Source organism: Saccopteryx leptura, chromosome 1 (genome assembly GCF_036850995.1).
Source record: "Saccopteryx leptura isolate mSacLep1 chromosome 1, mSacLep1_pri_phased_curated, whole genome shotgun sequence".
NCBI lineage: Eukaryota > Metazoa > Chordata > Mammalia > Chiroptera > Emballonuridae > Saccopteryx > Saccopteryx leptura.
Window position 1 is genome coordinate 350,916,892 of NC_089503.1, and position 20,330 is coordinate 350,937,221.

The window sequence follows — 20,330 nt, forward strand, 5'->3', positions numbered from 1 at the left end:
CTTAATGAAGCAGTTTGTTCAGGCTCTGAATAGAGAAAGTGAATGCTTTCAACATATTATTTCTACTTTTCCTGCCTTGTCTTTCAAGAAGATAAAAGCAGGTATATTCAATGGACCTCAAATTCGAACCCTCATACCTGACGAAGAATTTGCCAGGAAGATGAATAAGGAGGAGAAAGCAGCATGGCGGTCTTTTGTGGCAGTTACAAAGAACTTCCTTGGCAACAAAAAAGCAGAAAACTATGAACTTCTGGTTCAAAAGATGCTGTTGGCTTTCTGCGACATTGGATGTAACATGAGCATTAAGATTCACTTCCTGAACAGTCACCTTGATAAGTTTCCCGAAAATCTCAGAGCTATTAGTGATGAGCAGACTACTGGTGGAGCATCAAACGAGATTTTCCTCAACAAGTACACAAACACAAGAGCTACAAAAGCAAACTTTTGCCTGATAGAATTAAAATAAGTTTTGCACAAATGTTATGATTAAAATAAGTGTTTTAATATGTTCTATTTCAAAATTGTAGACAAATTCTAATGCAGTCATATCTTTTAGTGTATTAGTGTATTTACTGCATTATATAAATTATTATATTTTCACAAAGATGATGCCCAAGAAGACATTCTACTTCATTATGTTAAACTAAACGTTGAAAATTTTACAATAAGATGAAAACCTAAAATCTTGAATTGCAAAAAAACTAGCTTACAGAGTAAAACTGATGTCAGATTTGAGATCAGCACACTCGAATTAGGTAAGAACAAGTGTTTTTGTGGATGCAACAAAAATTTTGTTCCCCAGTGTTAACAAAAGTTAAAAGACTTTTCTGGAACATAACTGGGGCAAGGTGCAGGGGTGAGATGGAGAGAACCCACACTTGAAAGCTGCCTTACTAGAAGCTACTGAGAATCTATAAAGAGCAAGCTTGATGGTAGCTAAGAGTACACAGAGTCAGACAGCCCTGAGTTTAAATTCTAAATCTGCTTATTTACCTCTAAGGAAAGTGACTTAACCTCTCAGAACCTAAGTTTTGCTATCTGAAAACTGGGATGTCATGGGGATTAAATAAAATAATTTCTGGAAGCACCTGGCACATCACTTGGTACTTTCTTCCTGCTCATAATGGAACTTACAGAAATAAAGAGAGCTACTCATGTTGTGGCCATCACTACTTGTCCATTGACCAAAAATCAAGCAGTATCTGAAAATTTTAAGCTAGTAAAGCAGAGCCTTGCTCCATCTTTACCAACCAAATCACCCCCTGAAGACACTCCAGCAGGCTATATAACATCTCACTCACCTAATTACCCCCAGAGTCACATCAAAGAAGTCATTCCAATACACTCATATGCAAAGTCAGCTTCAAATCTCTAAAAGGTACCGCAGATTCCATCAGAACCTTGTGCTTACAAAAGTTGCTAAAACCTCATAAGGCAAAGATCACCCGATACAAATGCAGATCTGTTAACTGGACGCCACACGGGAGGGCGCTCCTGAGCAGCTATGGAATGTGGCTAGACATGGCGGGAGGGAGGAGAGAGGGTCTTATCTAAAGTTTGGCTTTTGTCAAAGATTCTGAGGAAGATCTAAGAAAAGTAGGGACCAGTTCTATATTGGTTGCTGTTTCTATGCAAGATTAGGAAAAACGGGGATTAGCAGGGACTGACTGAATGGTGTCATGAGGTAAGGTCAGCTTAGCAAGTGGGTAGTCCCAATAATAGATGGGTATAAAAAGCTGACCTGGGACATCATTTGGAAAAATACTGTCGTTCAAAGACAGGGTTAGTACAGCATCTGACGGCTGTTGCAGGACCTTGGGAGGAATAGTGTCTCCTATTATTTTGCAGCTGGCTTACCTGGGTGTGTCCTCTAGCCTGATGAACACCAGGGTTGCTTGTTGGTCTTTCACTGAGTTGATTTTCACTCTTTTTGTCTTGGACACATTTTCCTCTTTCTAAGTAGTCCCCTAGAAACTGAATGTGGGGGTCATAGCAACTCTCTGTACTATTCTGCAACTTTTCTGTAACTCTAAAACTATTCTGGTCATGGCCAGTTGACTCAGCAGTAGAGTATCAGCCTGGTGTGTGGAAGTCCTAGGTTTGATTGTTGGTCAGAGCATACAGGAGATGTGACCATCTGCTTCTCCACCTGTCCCCCTCCCTCTTCTCTCTCTCTCTCTCTCCTATCCCACACCCATGGCTCGAATGGTTTGAGCAATTTGGCCCTGGGTACTGAGGAATGCTCTAAGGCCTCAACTCAGGCACTGAAATAGCTTGGTTGCCGAGCAATGGAGCAGCAGCCCCAGATAGGCAGAGCACGCCCTATAGGGGGCTTGCTGGGTGGATCCTGGTTGGGTGCAAGCAGGAGTCCATCTGTCTGACTCCCTGCCGCCCTGCCTCTCACTTAGTAAAAAAAATTAATTAATAAATAAATAAATAAATAATTTTTTTAAAGTGGCCTCTACACAACCTGACAGATGCTCATTCAATCTCCCCTCAAGCACTACTTCATAGGAAAGTAACTCATTCCCTGTAAGTTTCAATGCCTAACATTCTTAGTTCTTCTTCATTCTCAGCCAAAATCTGCTTTGTCTAAAAAGCTTCCCTTCCAAGGCCCACACAGGTGTCTGTGAAGATACATAGAATAAGTTTACCTCCATTTCCAAAAGAGTATTTATATTTTTTATTATTATAATTGAATCCCTAAGACTCTTCTCCACTGTAATTCTTCATTCCAACCCCTTACCAATTTCTGGCTTCACATCAAGATGCCAGTGACCTTCTCTAAGCAAGGCACCCTTTTGGACCAAGCACCCCTGGTTTGGGGTTTTCCCCATAATAGTAAAGCCACCCTCACACCACCCTTTTCAGCAATAGGCTATGTTGTTGATTCCTATTGCTTGTGCAACAAAATAAAAGAGAACTGATATTCAAATTTTGAGCACAAATAGTAGTTCTCTGACTGCTTGCATAACTTTAAGCAAGTCACTCGATTCCTCTGGGCCTCCTCTCTTTGCTTGTAATATAAGCATGCTGCTATTAGACAATCTCTAAGATCTCTTTATCTTTCTCCAGGATGTACTATATTGCATCTTCATTTTACTGATGAAGAAACTGATTCATGGGAGTCATTTAACTTGCCCAATATCACAGAGTTCCAATATTCTTGCAAGCTCTGTCTAGATCCAAAGCCTGTGCTTTTTTTCCCAACTCAGAACAGCATCCCCTTGACCTTGTTCTGTTCTCTGGCGAGATCAATCACTCCTCTGCTTTTGCATATAGGCTACCAAGAACCTTCTTGGCCTGGAAAAGGTCTGCCCCTGCGGAGCCTCCACTAGCTACTCCATCCTATTCTTTGCCTTCACCACACACCTGCTCAAGGGACCATCTGCACTCATTTGCATCCATCCCCTTGTTTCTTTGTCCCCTAGAAGTCGGGGTTTGTTTTCCTACACACTACTGAAACTGGTCTCTCCACCAGTTAGACCCAGAGGTCTTATTATTGGCACTGACCTCTCTGACCCCATTTCCTTCTTTCCTGGGCTTCCCTCCGGTGTTTTCTTAAATTCCCCTCTTTTGTAGAAAGTTCCAACTATCATCTATCCCTACACACATGATTTGAAAATCTCATAATTTCTGCTGACCTTCAGACTTACAAGACAGGATTATTCATTGGGATACTAACTTCAGTGAATAATCTCTGCATTTTCCTCTTTCTTCTACTCCAAACAGACAGCTGGGGCCTTAGAAATCCCACAGAGAACTCTGCTGTATGGCAGCATAAAGGCCCTTCAGCCCCCTGCTCAATTCTAGACTCGTTGCCAGTAAACTCTACTAGATAGAAATTCTGTCCACAGGCTGTAGGTAGGCCGGTGGTCACTTTTATCCAAAGCACTATCAATAACTAGAAAGCTAGAAAGCAGGTAAAAGTCCACATTGATATTTAGTAGGTCAGAGAGCTAACAGGTATTTTGCCAGTCTCTCATAAAAATACAAAAATATTCTCTTTTCAGCCAGAAGAACAAGTGATAAAGCTGAAGAGGAGGTCTGGTTACCTAGAGGTGTAAATAAATAGGACTTATTTTAGGGTTGAGAACATTTTTTAAAATCCTTATCTATTTCCATGTTATAGAAACAGTCAAAACAATCCATATGACAATTTTTTTAGTGAAACAAGAATGTGCTGTCCATATTGCTGAAACAAAACAGAAACACACCAAGAATAAAATGAGAAGATTCATTTTACAAAAACACTAAGGATTCAATGCATGTAAATAAAGAAGAAAACTCCTCTTCATTCAAAGATGTACTTATGAACACTAGTTAAATGCTTTTCAGTGTTCTTTGAAACAGATGGAAATGTTACTTTGTGTGAAGATTTAGAAATAATAAGAAACTGAAGCCTGATCAGGCAGTGGTGCAATGGATAGAGCATCAGCCTGGGATGCTGAGGACCCAGGTTCAAGACCCTGAGGACATTGACATGAGCAAGGGTTCACCCAGCTTCAGCACAGGGTCGCTGGCTTGAGTGTGGGATCATAGATATGACCCCGTGGTCACTGGTTTGAGCAGAAAGGACACTAGCTTGAAGCCCAAGGTCGCTGGCTTGATCAAGGGGTCACTCGCTCTGCTAGAGTCCCCTGGTCAAGGCACATATGAGAAAGCAATCAATGAACAACTAAGGTGCTCTAACAAAGAATTGATGTTTCTTATCTCTCTTCTTTTCTGTCTGTCTCTCCCTCTCTCTCACATTAAAAAATAAAAACTGAAAAAAATAGCTTAGAAATCCAGAAACCCCACCACACCCACTTATCCAAACCCCAAAATTGATATTCAATAAAAATTAAATTTAGACAGACATTTTATTGAAACAACATCAATTTTAGAGTACAATAAAAGCTTAAGATTAAAATATTTCTACAGTTTGCCTATAAATCTGCGCATAAATCTTAGAATACTTTCTGAACATCTTCTCATTTATATTTTCTAGAATACCCATGCCTGTGTGAAGACAGAATTTTGGTTTAAAATCTATACCCATGCTGCATTGTAATAGTTTTTTTGGTTAGGTCATGTATGGATTATTTAACAACAGTTTCATTTTTTTCTCTCTAATTGATTTTTTTGTTAAGAAAACATAGTCATGGTAACAGTACCATACAAGTAAAGAACTTCCAATGTCACCTGCTGGGTTGGAAATCTTACCACCTGAGGGGGGCCTACGTGGTCAGTCATGGAAGTACATTCTGAATGGGGAAGGTGTTATGTACATGAAAATATTTTGAAACCAAATAAAATCAGACCTAGTGGAAATTACAAAATATATGTCTGGCCATCTAGGGGGAGAAAAAAATGTGGAAAAAGTGGTAAATTTGGGTTAGGAAAGTAAGAAAAAATTTGTAATGTATTCAAGGAGAAAAACTAAGAAAGAAGGTAAGTGGGAACATTCAGAAAATGCAAGTGGTCTGTAATATCATCTTTCCCCTTCTTCCAAAGTAATCTACTTTTTAGCTTTGTATGTGGTCATGAAGAATAAAAATATATTTCCAAGAAGCTAAAGGTAGCTATGTGACTTTAAGCTCTACCTAATGAGACTGCAGTAGAAATATCTGACAGCTTTCAGGAATCTTTCTTAAGAAACTATTGGTATTAGCCCCATCCTGCTGTTGGAATGCAGATGTCATGGTTTCATCCCCATAAGAACTATAAGGACAAGGAGCACACCCTTGGGTTGGCAGGACAAAAGCTAGAGGGCTAGGTCCTCAGGGCTTTGTGGAGCAGAGCCGCCATGCTAGCCCTGGATTGCTGCCTTTGTTCCCAGGACAACCATCACAAATTGCCACAAATTGAGTGGCTTAAAACAAGTTATTTTCTCACAGTTCTAAAGCTAAAAGCTCAAAATCAGCGTGTCATTAGAGTCATGTTCCCTTCAGAGTGTCTAGAGGAGGATGCTTTTAGCCTCTTCCTAGTTTCTGGTTGTTGCTGGTATTGGAAAATTTAATTAAAAACAAAATAATCTCCTATCTCGAAAAACCTCTTCATTAAGGTAAAAGAGAGAAAAACAATTTTATTATTGAGTAAGCATTAAACCAAAATGTGATGCCCATCACAGGCAATCCACTAAGAGATTGGAAAGACAGAAAGAAATCCTATCCTTTTATATAACCAAGCAAATACAACCCCTTGTATACATGCTTTTTTATTGAATTTATTGGGGTGACATCGGTTAATAAAATGATATAGGTGTATAATCCTATAATATATCATCCGTACACTGTATTGTGTGTTCAGCACCCCAAGTCCAGTCTCTTTTCTTATCACTTATCCCCCCTTCGCCTTCTTCTACATCCCCAACCCCCTTTTCCTCTGGTAATCACCATGCTATTTATCTGTGTCTATGAAATTGGTTTTGTTTTGTTTGGGGTTTCTTTGTTTTTGTTTTTGCTTAATGCTCTTGAGATAAACAATGACTAGTCCTCAGGTAAGGGGACTTGAAACCCCATTTGTCACACATCATCTAGCTTCACCTGGTAACTGTGTGTCTGCTAGTTGGCTATACCCAAAGGAAAAATAAACTTCTCATATCTTTATGGCAGGAGGGAGTTTTGGAGTGAGGTGTCTGCTAAAGTTAAGCTTCTACCTTCTCAAAGAAACTGGGAGACAAGAACGCTATCTTCCTTAATGATTGCATTTCAAAAATATGGCTCACAATTCCTTGAGAAGGATATTCTTGGTGGGCTGAAAGCTGGTGAGAGGCTTATTAATCTTTTAAAGAGATTTACATACATTCCAAAGAAAGAGAGAAATAATTTATATTCAGAGTTTTCTACAGTAAATGCTGTAAGAAATTAAACTAGGGGGAGTGTCTTTCCTTATTTTCGGATGAAGCCTCTTATCTTTAATCTGTATTTGCGCTTACCCAGCAATCCTTGGCATTCCTTGGCTTGCAGATGCATTACTCCCAACTCTGCCTCCATCCTTACATGGCACTCTCCCTATGTGTCTTTGTGTCCAAAATTCCCAGTTCTTATGAGGACATAAGTCATTGGATCAGGTTACAATCTAATCCAGTATGACCTCATCTTAATTTGATTATATCTGCAAAGACCCTATTTCCAAGTAAGGTTACATTTACAGATGTCAGGGAGTGAGGGCTGAAGGGGATTAGGATTTCAATATAATTTCTTGGTAGTCACAATTCAACCCACAACCAATAGCTTACCTATGAAATGGTATGATAGAGAAAAAAATCCTAATTTGGTTAAGGGATCATATTTGAGTTCACATCCAAGTAGTTCCGGTTTATGGAAGTATCTGGTGACAAATTAAAGGCTCCCAGCATCTTCCAGTACACCAGCTGAGTTCCTCTCCCTGGAGGTACAAGAAGCACTCTGAGGAAGATGCCCTGGCCCATCTCTCGTGTCCCCTATCCTTTACCATCCCAACCCCCTCTGTTGTCCTTAAAGCACCACATCAGTTGTAACCTTGAGGTATTGTCTACATTTTATCTCCTCATCCAGTGGATACCCTGAAACTGCTTTAAGAAGAAAAAGAAAACGTTTTTTATTTCTTAATTACAGTGAAACTTGTGAAAGATGTATGCTAATTGTGGTATGGCTTTAAAGAGAATGAGTTTCCGTCAAAATGCAATCAAGCTATCAATCAACAGATATAAATTACAGAAGTTAAATCCTTGGCTCTTTTTCTAGAAAGAAGCAAGTGTTGAGAGAAGAAAAGTGTTGTTATGATTAAAGCAAGTTTTGAAGAGATAAAATGGAAAATAGATTCAAACACCCAAGATATTTAAATATTTAGAATTTATTATTATTCCAACTACTAAAGTCCTGAACATGCCATAACAACAAAACAAAAAACCCTTTTGTTTTGGCCCTGTGGTGATTCCAAATTGCCTGAGGCAGACATACTCTTCTTCGTTGCTATAAAATTATACAACAAAATGCATGCCAGGGCAGAAAAGCAAAGAACTCAAAATGAAAGCAAATCTGCAGAGGTAAAATGTGCATACAGGTCGTCCATAAGGAGGTCATCTCCAGCAAGAACCGGGAAAAGGAGCATTGAGCTGACTCTGTTGTTTAAAGAAAGTCTTCTTAAAGGCCCTAACTTTTAAAGCCAAAAAGTCTCAGAATTCTAAAATTTCACTGAGTTGAGTATCACCTATGTAAGATCCAAAGAGGTACAAGTAATAAAAAATGACTGTTCCTCTAGAAATTATATATCCCAAATGCACAGGGATGTTAGAGAACAGGTGGATGGTCAACACCCATGAGCAATCACATACACACACACACACACACACACACACACAGTTGTGGCAGAAATGGTAAAATTAGATGCTCCCCTATTTATCTTAAGATATATATACATTTTCCCACCAAACTCCTGACATTTCCAGGATTTTCATAACATAAAACCATTTTCTAACCTACCACATTAAAAGGTATCTCCATTTACATAATAGATATGGTATTAAAAAAAGAAAAAGAATGGTTTTAAAGTCTACGTATTATCAAGCTGAATTCCATTTTATGTACTAAATTTGTTCACTTTCAAAATAATAATATAGTGCTTAACCAGGCAGTGGAACAGTGGATAGAGCATTGGACAGGGATGCGGAGGATCGAGACCCCAAGGTCACCAACTTGAGAACGGGCTCATCTGGCTTGAGCAAAAAGCTCACCAGCTTGGACAAAGGTTGCTGGTTCGAGCAAGGGGTTGCTCGGCCTGCTGAAGGCCCACAGTCAAGGCACATATGAACAACTAAGGTATCACAGCGAAAAACTGATGATTGATTTTTCTCATCTCTCTCCATTCCTGTCTGTCTGTCCCTATCTATCCCTCTCTCTGACTCTCTCTCTCTGTCTCTGTATAAAATAATAATAATAATAATAATAATAATAATAATAATGGTATAGTAAATCATTTTGAAATGCAAATAACAGCTGTCAGAGGGGAGGAGATGGGGGGACTGGGTAAAAAAAGGAGATTAAGCAAATAAAAACAAAACAGGCCCTGGCCAGTTGGCTCAGTGGTAGAGCATTGGCAGAATGTGTGGAAGTCCCGGGTTCGATCCCTGGTCAGGGCACACAAAAGAAGCACCCATCTGCTTCTCCACCCTTCCCCCTCTCCTTCCTCTCTATCTCTCTCTTCCTCTCCCACAGCCAAGGCTCCATTGAAGCAAAGTTGGCCCGGGCGCTGAGAATGGCTCCATCACCTCTGCCTCAGGCGCTAGAATGGCTCCGGCCACAGCAGAGCAACGACCCAGATGGGCAGAGAATCGCCCCCTGGTGGGCATACTGGGTGGATCCCAGTCAGGCACATGTGGGAGTCTGACTGCCTCCCACTTCTAACTTAGAAAAAAATACAAAAAATAAAAATAAAAAACGTTCATGGACACAAGCGATAGAGGGAAAGAGGAATGAGAAGGTAGAGGAGGGTATAGTGGGATAAATGGTGATGGAAAGAGACTTCACTTGGGGTGGTGAACACACAATGCAATGCACAGATGATTTATTATAGAATTGTACACCTGAAACTATATCATTTTATTAATCAATGTCACCCCAGTAAATTCAACTAAAAATAAATAATATAATTATCTTCTTTCTTTATCTCTGTGTAGAGCTGAACTATCAGATCTACATTTTGCTTAGCAGATGAAAGGCCCAAACACCACCTCAGGCTTCCTACCACCATCCACACAACCATACAAGCAAACAAGGTGAGACTCGTGTTTTCCCGGTTTTATCTTATGGAAAGCTATTGTCTAGCCCAGGGCTCCTTTAAGTTCACCCAGAAGATCCCAGATATACTTCAGTCTGCATCTCTGAAGGTCCACAAGTCCTGCTGGACCTATTTTCCTTAAGCTACAGCTCCCAACCAGCTCATCTCCTCTATCCCTAAGGAATCCTGTGGCCAAGAGGCCACTGCTGGCAGTTCCTGTTCTAGTGTCTCTACCCTGATGAGAGGGAGTGCATCAGAGATTGGACAGGAACCTGATCATTGGCCCTGGCTGAAAGCAATGAATGCATGGATAAGGAAGCTGAAGATTATAGAACCAAGTGCAGGAACTGTCCTCTCAATCCTAGACGGCTGGGGAACATAGATGTGACACAGAAAAGACCCTAATCCCACTCTTCTCCCATTTACTGCCACGTGTTTCCAGATCTTAATGGTCAAGGCTTAATGCCCAAAATATTTCACAGAAAATGTAAATTTCTCATAGGTTGGCTTAGTTTACAGTCTTTTTTATTGTAAGTTTAGGTACGGCAATCAATAATGGTAACAACCGCAAATATTTCAGCCAAGATCATAAGCCTCTTCTATAAAGGACCCTCATAACTTCTGCACATTCTAAGTTTTATTTACTTTTTTATTCCTTTCTTGGGTGGCCAAAAGGAATATCATTTGCCTTGTCTCATACGAGAAATAAATGGGTTGGAGGAACATAAACTTTCCTATCGCCTTTAGGTCATTTATACTCAACAAAGATTTATCGAGCACTAGTAAGGGCCCAGGCAACATACTGTGCACTGCAGATTCAAAATATGTCGCAAACATTTGTTTTTCTCAGCCAGCACTTGGGGAATGGCTGTCTTTATCTTCTGAGCAACAAGCAAGGTTATATGGCATCCTGGTGGTGATTATGCAGAAGCAATGCAGTACCTCTCTTTCCCACGACCTCTCCTTTTTTTCATAACTTTCATTCCCACCTTCCTTCCGCCATTTCTTCCCTTGTCAATGGCTGGCATCCTGTCCTCACCTAGCCATTCCGGCACCCTGAGATGTTACACTTCAGTGCTCCACTCTCTTATTCACCTCACTCCCTCATCCCTCTTTTCCTAATGAGCTTATTCTTCAGCCTGAGTCCTCCAATGTGGTTTATCCTTCCACTTCCTACTTTCCTTCTCTGTTTGCTATAACCACCACTTAAAACATACCTTCACTAAAAAGCAAATTTGTTGCCATTTGCCCTTTCATTTTGCCTTTTTAGAAATGCTCCAACTCTAGACCAATCCAGCTGTTCATTTTCTTTGCTCTATATACTAGTGGCTAAGTGCCATTGAATAAAAAAAAAAAAAAATCTCACAGATGAGCTATGAGGTAATTGAAATTAATTACCTACATATTTGTGATTCAGAACCCCCATGGGGTTTTCAGAGCTGACAGACTATTCCCTGTGTCCCTGAGAGGCTTTATCCCACACTCCATCCTGAAGCTGTTCTGTATCTCTATAAGTCTGTTCAAGTTTTCAGTCCTGCTACTTCTCCCTTCCTTGCCTACTTGATGGATGGTCTTCCCTACTTCACAAAGAAAACAAAAGTCATTGACACAAACTGCTGTCGGTGGGTTTTCTGACTCTATCCAAATTGATGCCTGTGTACAGGCAAGAGCAGGTAGAAGGAGCATTTTAGTCTGACCCTTGCTCTGCCTGGCCAGTGTTTGTGGTGCAAAAGTTCACCTTCATCTCTTTACAGCTATCCTTCCATTGTCCCCTTTCATCTTCTTACAGCCATTGTCTTTCCCTCTGTTTGCAGTTAACCCCTCTGCTCTATTCTGTATCCCAAACTTTTGCTCTTCTTCATGAACCCTGTATCATGTTTTTATCTTTGACCTTAAAAAACTAGACAGCCAGGTATTTTTCCCACCTGGGTTTATTTTGGAACAGCAAAGAACTGCAACTGGGGCCATGCTTTCTTTTTTTTGTTTTTTTTTTTTTTTTGTTTTGTATTTTTCTGAAGCTGGAAACGGGGAGGCAAGTCAGACAGATTCCCGCATGCGCCCGACTGGGATCCACCCAGCACGCCCACCAGGGGGCGTCGCTCTGTCACGACCAGAGCCACTCTAGCGCCTGGGGCAGAGGCCAAGGAGCCATCCCCAGCGCCCGGGCCATCTTTTGCTCCAATGGAGCCTTGGCTGCGGGAGGGGAAGAGAGAGACAGAGAGGAAGGAGAGGGGGAGGGGTGGAGAAGCAGATGGGCGCCTCTCCTGTGTCCCCTGGCCGGGAATCGAACCTGGGACTCCTACACGCCAGGCTGATGCTCTACCACTGAGCCAACCGGTCAGGGCCTGGGGCCATGTTTTCTAATGGTGAACCACATGCAAGTACGGAGAACTAAAGGAGGATAATGCTCTTTTAGGGACTTGGGAAGACCTATTGTAAACATAGTTCCATTCAAGGAAACTGAAAGTTCCAAATATAGTGACTGTCATTAGCTAAGTTGTGGCAGTCTCCCATTGGCTGAGCTGTTACTGAGCAAGTAAGACTCTTTTCTTCCTCTTGTAGAGGTGGTAATGTAGTCTCACTTCCTGTTGTAGATGTAAGGTACCTCTCTTCTTTTTGGAGTCAATAGTGTATGTACATGTGTGAGAGTTCTCTTTTAAGCTCCCAACTCCATTTCAAATGAGGTTTCTGTTTATTGATATTCATAAATCTTAATAGCAAAAAAAAAAAAAAAAAAAAAAAAAAAAAAAAAAAACAGAGGAAAATAAAAATTACCCATAACCAAGGACACAGAAATAAACATTTTTAATATTTTGGTAGTATCCTCCTCAATCTTCTTTACCTCTCCATTCCCAACACCCAGTCCTCTGCCAGGTGATTAATATATAGTGGGTGTAAAAATTCATAAGTAGATGAATAAACATTATTATTAAAAGCAAGTAGAATATGTCTTTGTTGTTTAAGATTCCCAATACCGCTCATCACTGGTTTGTCATTCTGCTCAGTGTGAAATGGATTTGTCCAGAAGCCACAGTCACACCACCCAGAGCAAACCCTGTGCCACCCTTTCCCTCAGACCCCAGAGATGGTGAGAGAGAAAGCAGCTCAGATTTTGAGAACAGTGGGGACCTCTTCAGGGTGCTAGAAATAGGGCTATTTGGGGGACAATACAATAGTAATTTCTACAAAACTTCCAGAAGAGAGCCCTTGAAGCCCACTTGGTAGTTGTATTCTTGTCCTTGATGGCCCCAAAGAAGTAGAGAATGGAGGTCAAAAATGAAGAGAGAGGCCCTGGCCGGTTGGCTCAGAGGTAGAGCATGCGGGGGACCCGGGTTTGATTCCCGGCCAGGGCACATAGGAGAAGCGCCCATTTGCTTCTCCACCCCCCACCCTCCTTCCTCTCTGTCTCTCTCTTCCCCTCCCACAGCCGAGGCTCCATTGGAGCAAAGATGGCCCAGGCGCTGGGGATGGCTCCTTGGCCTCTGCCCCAGGCGCTAGAGTGGCTCTGGTCGAGGCAGAGTGATGCCCCGGAGGGGCAGAGCATTGCCCCCTGATGGGCAGAGCGTTGCCCCTGGTGGGCGTGCCGGGTGGATCCCGGTCGGGCGCATGTGGGAGTCTGTCTGACTGTCTCTCCCCGTTTCCAGCTTCAGAAAAATACAAAAAAAAAAAAAAAAGAATGAAGAGGGAGAATTCCAGAAAACAGCCCATGATCAGGACCCTTGATTGTTACAGAACGGTGTTCACTCCAGTGAGGAGAGACACCGTCTTGAACCTCTGCCCTGCACTGTTCATACTGGTTGGGCAGCCACCTGTTAAAGACTAAGCATTGCAAAATTCAAACGGAACAGGACATGTGAAGAATTACCTTTAGCACATTAAACTTGATACCTAAAATGGCATCTTCTATTTTCCTTGCGTAAGCTGCTAAGGATAAACACACTAAATTCTAAAATACTGGCTTCATGGGACAGGATGACAGGTGTGAGGCAGGAAAAGCAACTGAAGAGTTATGCAAACCCATAGAATGACATTTATTTTCCTACTGTTAGAGGAGATTAAAAACCAGGAGATTAAAGAATAAAAATTTAAAAATTAACTATGAGAAAAAAGTAAAACAAAACAGATAGAAAAAGAGGCAGGGAAATTTTAGAAGAAGAATTTGTCAGAAGCATGAAGGCTTTGTCCTGTTACCACTAATCACCTTCAGTCTGTACTTCTGACACTGAGTGGGAGGTGGGGTATTCAGAAAAGAAAGAAGACCCCCTATGATTTGGGGGCCCAAAAAATATGAGAAGGTGTTGTCTAAAATATACTGTACTCCCAAAATTTTCTCCCACAGTCAAGTTCAGTGTAGAGAAATTTATACATTTCATGGGCCCAAAACGAAGTGGGTCAACACACCAGCAATTCACTCAGCAAAGTGGTCGGTTGCCTAACCTTGAAAGTTGTCGGGATCAGGAATGCTACATCTCGGGGTTAATGCACATCAGCAAAATAAGCGACAGTCTCAGAGGAAACCACTGGGCCACCTAATGACCACCTGAAAGAGCCTGCATTGAACACCACACTCCACATAAGGGATCCTAGCAGAAGGTGACACGGCAGTGGACAACAGCAGACAAGCAAACATAGCATCACATAAAAGAAGCCTGTGAGACCAAAAAAGTAAGCCCTCTGCACGACCAGAGTGTGGCCAGTCATGAAAGTGGCTCTTCACATAACACACACTCACACATGTACCCACCTTTAAACACACACAAATACCATCTGTGCACCAAGCATACACACATCTCCATTAGGCAGCAGGGAGGACCAGGAAGAGAGAAAGAGGAAACAGACTAGTAGGTGCTGTGAACTAAAATATCACTAAGAAAGTAATACTGAATTTTAATGAAAAATCACTGATTTGGACGGGATTTTCTTGGAATACTTGGAATAAGTTTTTCACAATCAGTGAAAATTTATCTAAGCATCTAGACAATCGCATTCTACAATTCTTGTGCCCAAGTTTAACATAATACATTAAACTGATATCCACTAAGTAATAAAATCATGTGTCAAATTAAATTCCTTACAGAGGAAACTGAGAAGATCCATCAAACAAAACCTGTGACTCGACCAGAATGGGATTTCAAACCATGAAGTTACAAATCAAGTATTTTACTATAAACATAAGTGTATTAAGTTAGTTTAACAATTATATTACTAAAGGGTTTTTTTTTCAGCCAGAGTCATTAAAAAGTGATCAAATTGTAAGAAAAAAATAAGAAAATAAAATTTAAAAATTAATTCACCTACCCATCCAACACATTGATTAGGTTATTGCTCATTGACAGGTGTGGACATGACAAAATCCCTAAACTCCTGTAGGTTCTTTTCCGCTGAAATAGCACCAGCATGCATAGAAAGCATACATAAGAACACATACTGCCAAAGTTAGGAAAGACGTAAGAGAAGGGAGAAATCAATAATGTCGAATAAGCAAGGCAAATATTCATGAAGGACCCAGGAACCAAAATAATTCTTCAAGGAGAGGCTTCAAATAGTTTTGGAACAGCCAACATACTAAGGGAAAGAACTAAAATCAAGGATGTCATCTCACTGCTTTTAACTTTATCATATACAACAATTGTTGTGAAAACTAATAAGTAATACTGGATACATTTGACATTTTAGCATTTACCACAGTTCTACCGATTTTTTTTCTACTTAAAAAAATAAAAGAAAAAAATAAAGAAAGAGGAAAAAGCAGGATTGTTGCATGTAAGGCAGAAATGTTCTAATTTTAAGAGAATTTTTTAAAGTTAGTTGATTCTATTTTGAAGTCCTCAAATATATATTAAAATTCTTAAAAATAGGAACCAAGGCAAAATATTACTCATTTATGTCTATTTTTAAGTTTTCTTGTGGGTATTAACTACATCTGTAATGGGAAAGGAAGAAAATTTCCCTAAATGAAGCTCCTTACTCTGTGTAGTATACCCCAAGGGAATATTATAAATGCTAGTGCTTGAAACTTTTTAAATGAACCAAGCTTGTCATTGGCAAAAGCACTGCAGGAACTCACAGCTCTGGCACGAGGTGGGAGAATGAAACCAGATGATATAATGTTGGGATCTTATCCTTTGTCTAAAAATGATGAGTCTGTAAAGTGGGTGAATTGTTTTTAAATGAATTTTTTGTAAAAGGAAAAAAATGGAGACAAGAAGAATGAAAGTAACTGTTATGCTATTAGAATGCAGCTGAATTTGAAATGTACACAAGGGAGAATTATATTCCAATAAAGGGCAAGAGGCCATAATTATTTTTTTTTCTTTTTTTGCCTGGGAAAGAGGAAATAGAAAGAAAGAAAAATTGGAAATGTCCACAAGCAGCTCTGGTTTAGATGCTGTCTGCTAATGTGTCAGCTGGGATGGAGACAAGAGGGACTCAGGTTTGGGAAAGGTTAAAGCATGAAGAATGTAGGAAACAAAAGGAAAATCCGGGGATATTCCTCCTGTCAAAAACTTTTTAGATAAGTGGATTTAACAGAAAGTGGAAGTTCTAAAACTTGTGTACAATAAATGTAAGTTAGCCTTTTTGTATTTGAACCGGGTTCTTATAAATATTTGTGGTTGAACTACATATTCTAAAGACAGAATTCCAGCAACAGAAGCAGTGCTAAGACTGCATGAGACACGGCTCAGGGGATACCGCAGCACCAATCATCCTGAAAATAACCCTAAGACCAAGGCTTTTTGTTTGTTTTGGTTTGATTTTCCACGACTCGCCTTTTTCTCAGAAGGATAGTATAATAAAGTATGTGCAGCAATGTGACTTTTGAAGCATTACTCATCTGGAATCTGTCCTCTATCACCTAGGACAGTCAATTTTTTTATTGCATGACCCTGAGTCAGCTTTATCTCTCTCCACACCCTACTTAAGTATCTAACACCCAGGCAAGGCTAGGTGTCCTTGCCAGGGGGGCAGCTTGCCCTTCCACGTCAGAGGAAACCAGTCACCTCCTTCTTGAAACTCATTTAATGACTCACCTGGGCAGATGATTTGTAAGAGGTTGTCCATTAGCATCAAGACCCACTCTACAGATTCCTTGTTCTTATTAGTCGAGAGGGGGAAGGACAAAAGTTTGACATAGGAAGAAAAAGCTTGTATACCAAAAGATGGCAAGACTTTAATACATAATCTTGAGACCAAACAGAACAGATGATAACCTTGGATCAGGTTAAATTTATTGATTTGGGTACACTAACCTGAGATCTGGGGGTTAATGCTGTCGCTTATGCAGCTGGAAGTGGTTCCCACACTTCACCTGGCTTTGGGTTAAAACCCTCTTCTCCAGGAGTCACAGTTACCAGGTCAATCAAGCCACAATTAAGTCTTAAGTCTCAGGCTTCTCCATGGACAAAGTCTAATGAGTCTTCTGAATCGCTTCTAAACCATCAGAGTTGTACATAGTGCCATGGGTGACCTCTCCTCTTTAATAAAGAGGACAATATTGACTTTATAGCATCTTTAGGACTAGCAACAGACTCTCGAAGCATATTGAAGATATTGACTCTATTTCTTGTTTATTTTTTTCTTGATTGACTTTCACACCAAGTGAAGTTAAACGATCTTTCTGGAAAGCTAGACAAGTTTTTGACAGGGAGGGGTTTCTTATCTGTACAATAAGCCCTCATAATATATAAAAAAGAGCATAGCAACCTCTTCCAGCTTTGAAAATTCTATTATCTGTTCTGAGATCCTTGGAAATTGCTATTATTTCTCATTGCATTGCCTACAGAAGGACATTCATTCTTTTCTGGAAACTTCTTTTTCACTGCTATATGATGGTATAATTTCTTTTTTTTAAAAGATATTTTATGTGACAATTAAGGATCCAGATTTAAAACTCAACCATGTGTGGATATAATGATGGCATAATTTTACTGAGGTGATAACTATAAGAAATGATGATATCTCTGCATAGCATGGCTTTTGCATGTACAATGATATTAGATCATAAGTTTTTCCTACATCTGGCAGACAACTTTTTCCACATTGTGCTCCAGTTGCAGATATATATTTAGAAGAGAGAAATGAACATCTTGGAACTACGGGAACTTGATATTGATAGATATTTTTTAACCTAAATAAAATCATATTACAGTGTCATTCTGTAACTTCCTTTCTCTTTTAATAGATAGTCATCTTTATTTTAGTATATATAGATTTACATATTCTTTTTAAAAGAAAATCTTATCAAATGGATATATCTTATTTACTTAAAAATTTTTAAGTTTATGAACATATGAGGGATTTCTTACATTGTTTGCTTCAGTTACAAATAATGGTAAATGAATATCCTTATACAACTTCTGTAGAATTAATTTCTAGAAATAAAATTACTCATTTCAAGGGCATACATATTTTTAATATAAATTGGTACTGCCAATTTAGCCACCCAAGATGCTGTATTAATTTACCCACCATCCAACAGTCTCTCAGAGTATATGTTTCTCCATATGCTCACCCCTTACCAGTGTTGGCAAGCTTTAAAATGTTTACCAATTTTATGGGCAAAAAATAGTACTTCATTTCCTTTATTTTACATGTATTTAAAGCTTTTTAGCCATTTGTTTTTCTTTTTAAGAGAGAGACAGAGACAGACAGAGGTAGACAGAAAGGGAGAGGGATAAGAAGCCTCAACTTATAGTTGCTGCACCTTAGTTATTCATTGATTGCTTTCTTATGTGTGCCTTGACCAGGGGGTCCCAGCCAAGCCAGCGACCTCTTGCTCAAGCCAGTGACCATGGTGTCATGTCTATGATATCACACTCAGCTGGCAACCCCACACTCAAGCTGGTGACTTCAAAGTTTCGAACCTGGTACCTCAGCATCCCGGGCCGATGCTCTATTCACTGTGCCACCACCTGGCCAGGCTGGCAATATTTTTTTGAGGCTTTCAGTTATCTAGATTTTACAAATTGTCCTTATTCCAAAACTATAAAAATTATTATTTCCTATTAAATCCTTTTAGGACTAAAATCTTTAGTCCTATTTAGGGAGTGTCTTACAGGCTTTCTGCGGTGTTAGATGGTCTAATTTTTATTTATCTCTAATAGTAATTATTTTGATTTTTATTTAACTCTAGTAGAAAATGCTTAAAAAGATACATTTTTAAATTTCCAAATGCACAGGTTGGATTTTCTTAATTCTCCTTCATATGTCAGAGAGTATGTATTATTTTCATTTTGTGGAAATCACTGAGGTTTTTGTATGACTAATACATGGCCAAATATGTTCTCTGACTTAACGTTCTACTTGCTCTCAGGGCATGAGTTTTCAAAACACTTTTAAATTTGCTTTAAAAGATTTATAGCAGTGCCCTCCATGGTCCCCAGGATCTGTTTCTTGATCTAACTGTGCTTGGATGGAAAATACCCGGGGGCACCCCTTCTTCCTGCCTCCACCACCCTCCAACCTCTTTTTCGGTTGTAACCTTTGGAATCATCTCAGCAATCCTTGACCTCCGAGACCACCCAGAACAGTGTTTTTCACTTAATTCCTTATTGCCAATTAATCACAGTCTCCCAAATTCATTAGAATTATTCCACCGAGGTGGAGGCCACCGTCAGCCCCTGGTCAGCCTACATCAGTGGGCCTCCTGCACCTGCCTCTCTCTGGGCTTCTATTTCCACTGTGACGCTGTGGCTCTGAAGGGTGTGGGCAACATGGGCTACTTGGCCTGGAGTTGGTGAGGAGAAGCCAAGGGTTCCAAGTTCTTTTGAAGATGCAAAACCTGTACTGCTGGCCAGAGCCTTCCCAACATGAGTGGGGTAAAACTCAGGACACTGTGGAAGCCACCATGGTCCTGGAGAAAAACCTGAACCAGGCTTTTTGGATCTGCAGCTCTTGGGTTTTTCCCGAACAGACTTCCTCTGTGACTTCCTGGAAAACCACTTCTTGGATGAGGAAGTGAAACGCATCAAGAGGATGGGCCACACCTGACCAGCCTCTGCAAGCTGACCCAGCCCCAAGCTGAGCATGTATCTCTTTGAAAGGCTCACCCTCAAGCAGGACAAGGAGTGTTTGGAGCCCAGAGGCCTTTGACAGGCCCCTCAGAATCCCCTCAGTGTCCGCCTTCTGCCTGAGCCTCTCCCTGAAGCTGCTGACTAGCCTTTAACCACTCTGGAGCCCTCTCCCATGCTGTGGACCAAATGGAAACAATAAAAAGATTTTTGCAGCCCTTCAAAAAATAAAAAGGATCACATATATTCTTCCTATGTTCCCATTTTAATAATTAATAGCTGAAAAATCTTAGCCTATTTTATTTCAGGAAAAAGTGAATGTGGCAAGAAAATATTTTTCAAATACTTTTTATAAATAAAATCATTTATATTATCATATTCTATCAAATCACTTATAACCCCAAACAGGTTTCATGAAATTGTGTGATCTCATGGATTAATGTGCATACAGTTAGAACAAGGTTTGAGCCCTTGTTTACCACAAATAATTACATGATTCCTAGCAAATCATTTAATCCCTTTGAGCCTCTGTTTTCTGACCAAAAAGTAGGGAATATAACAACCTAGAATATCTTTGGT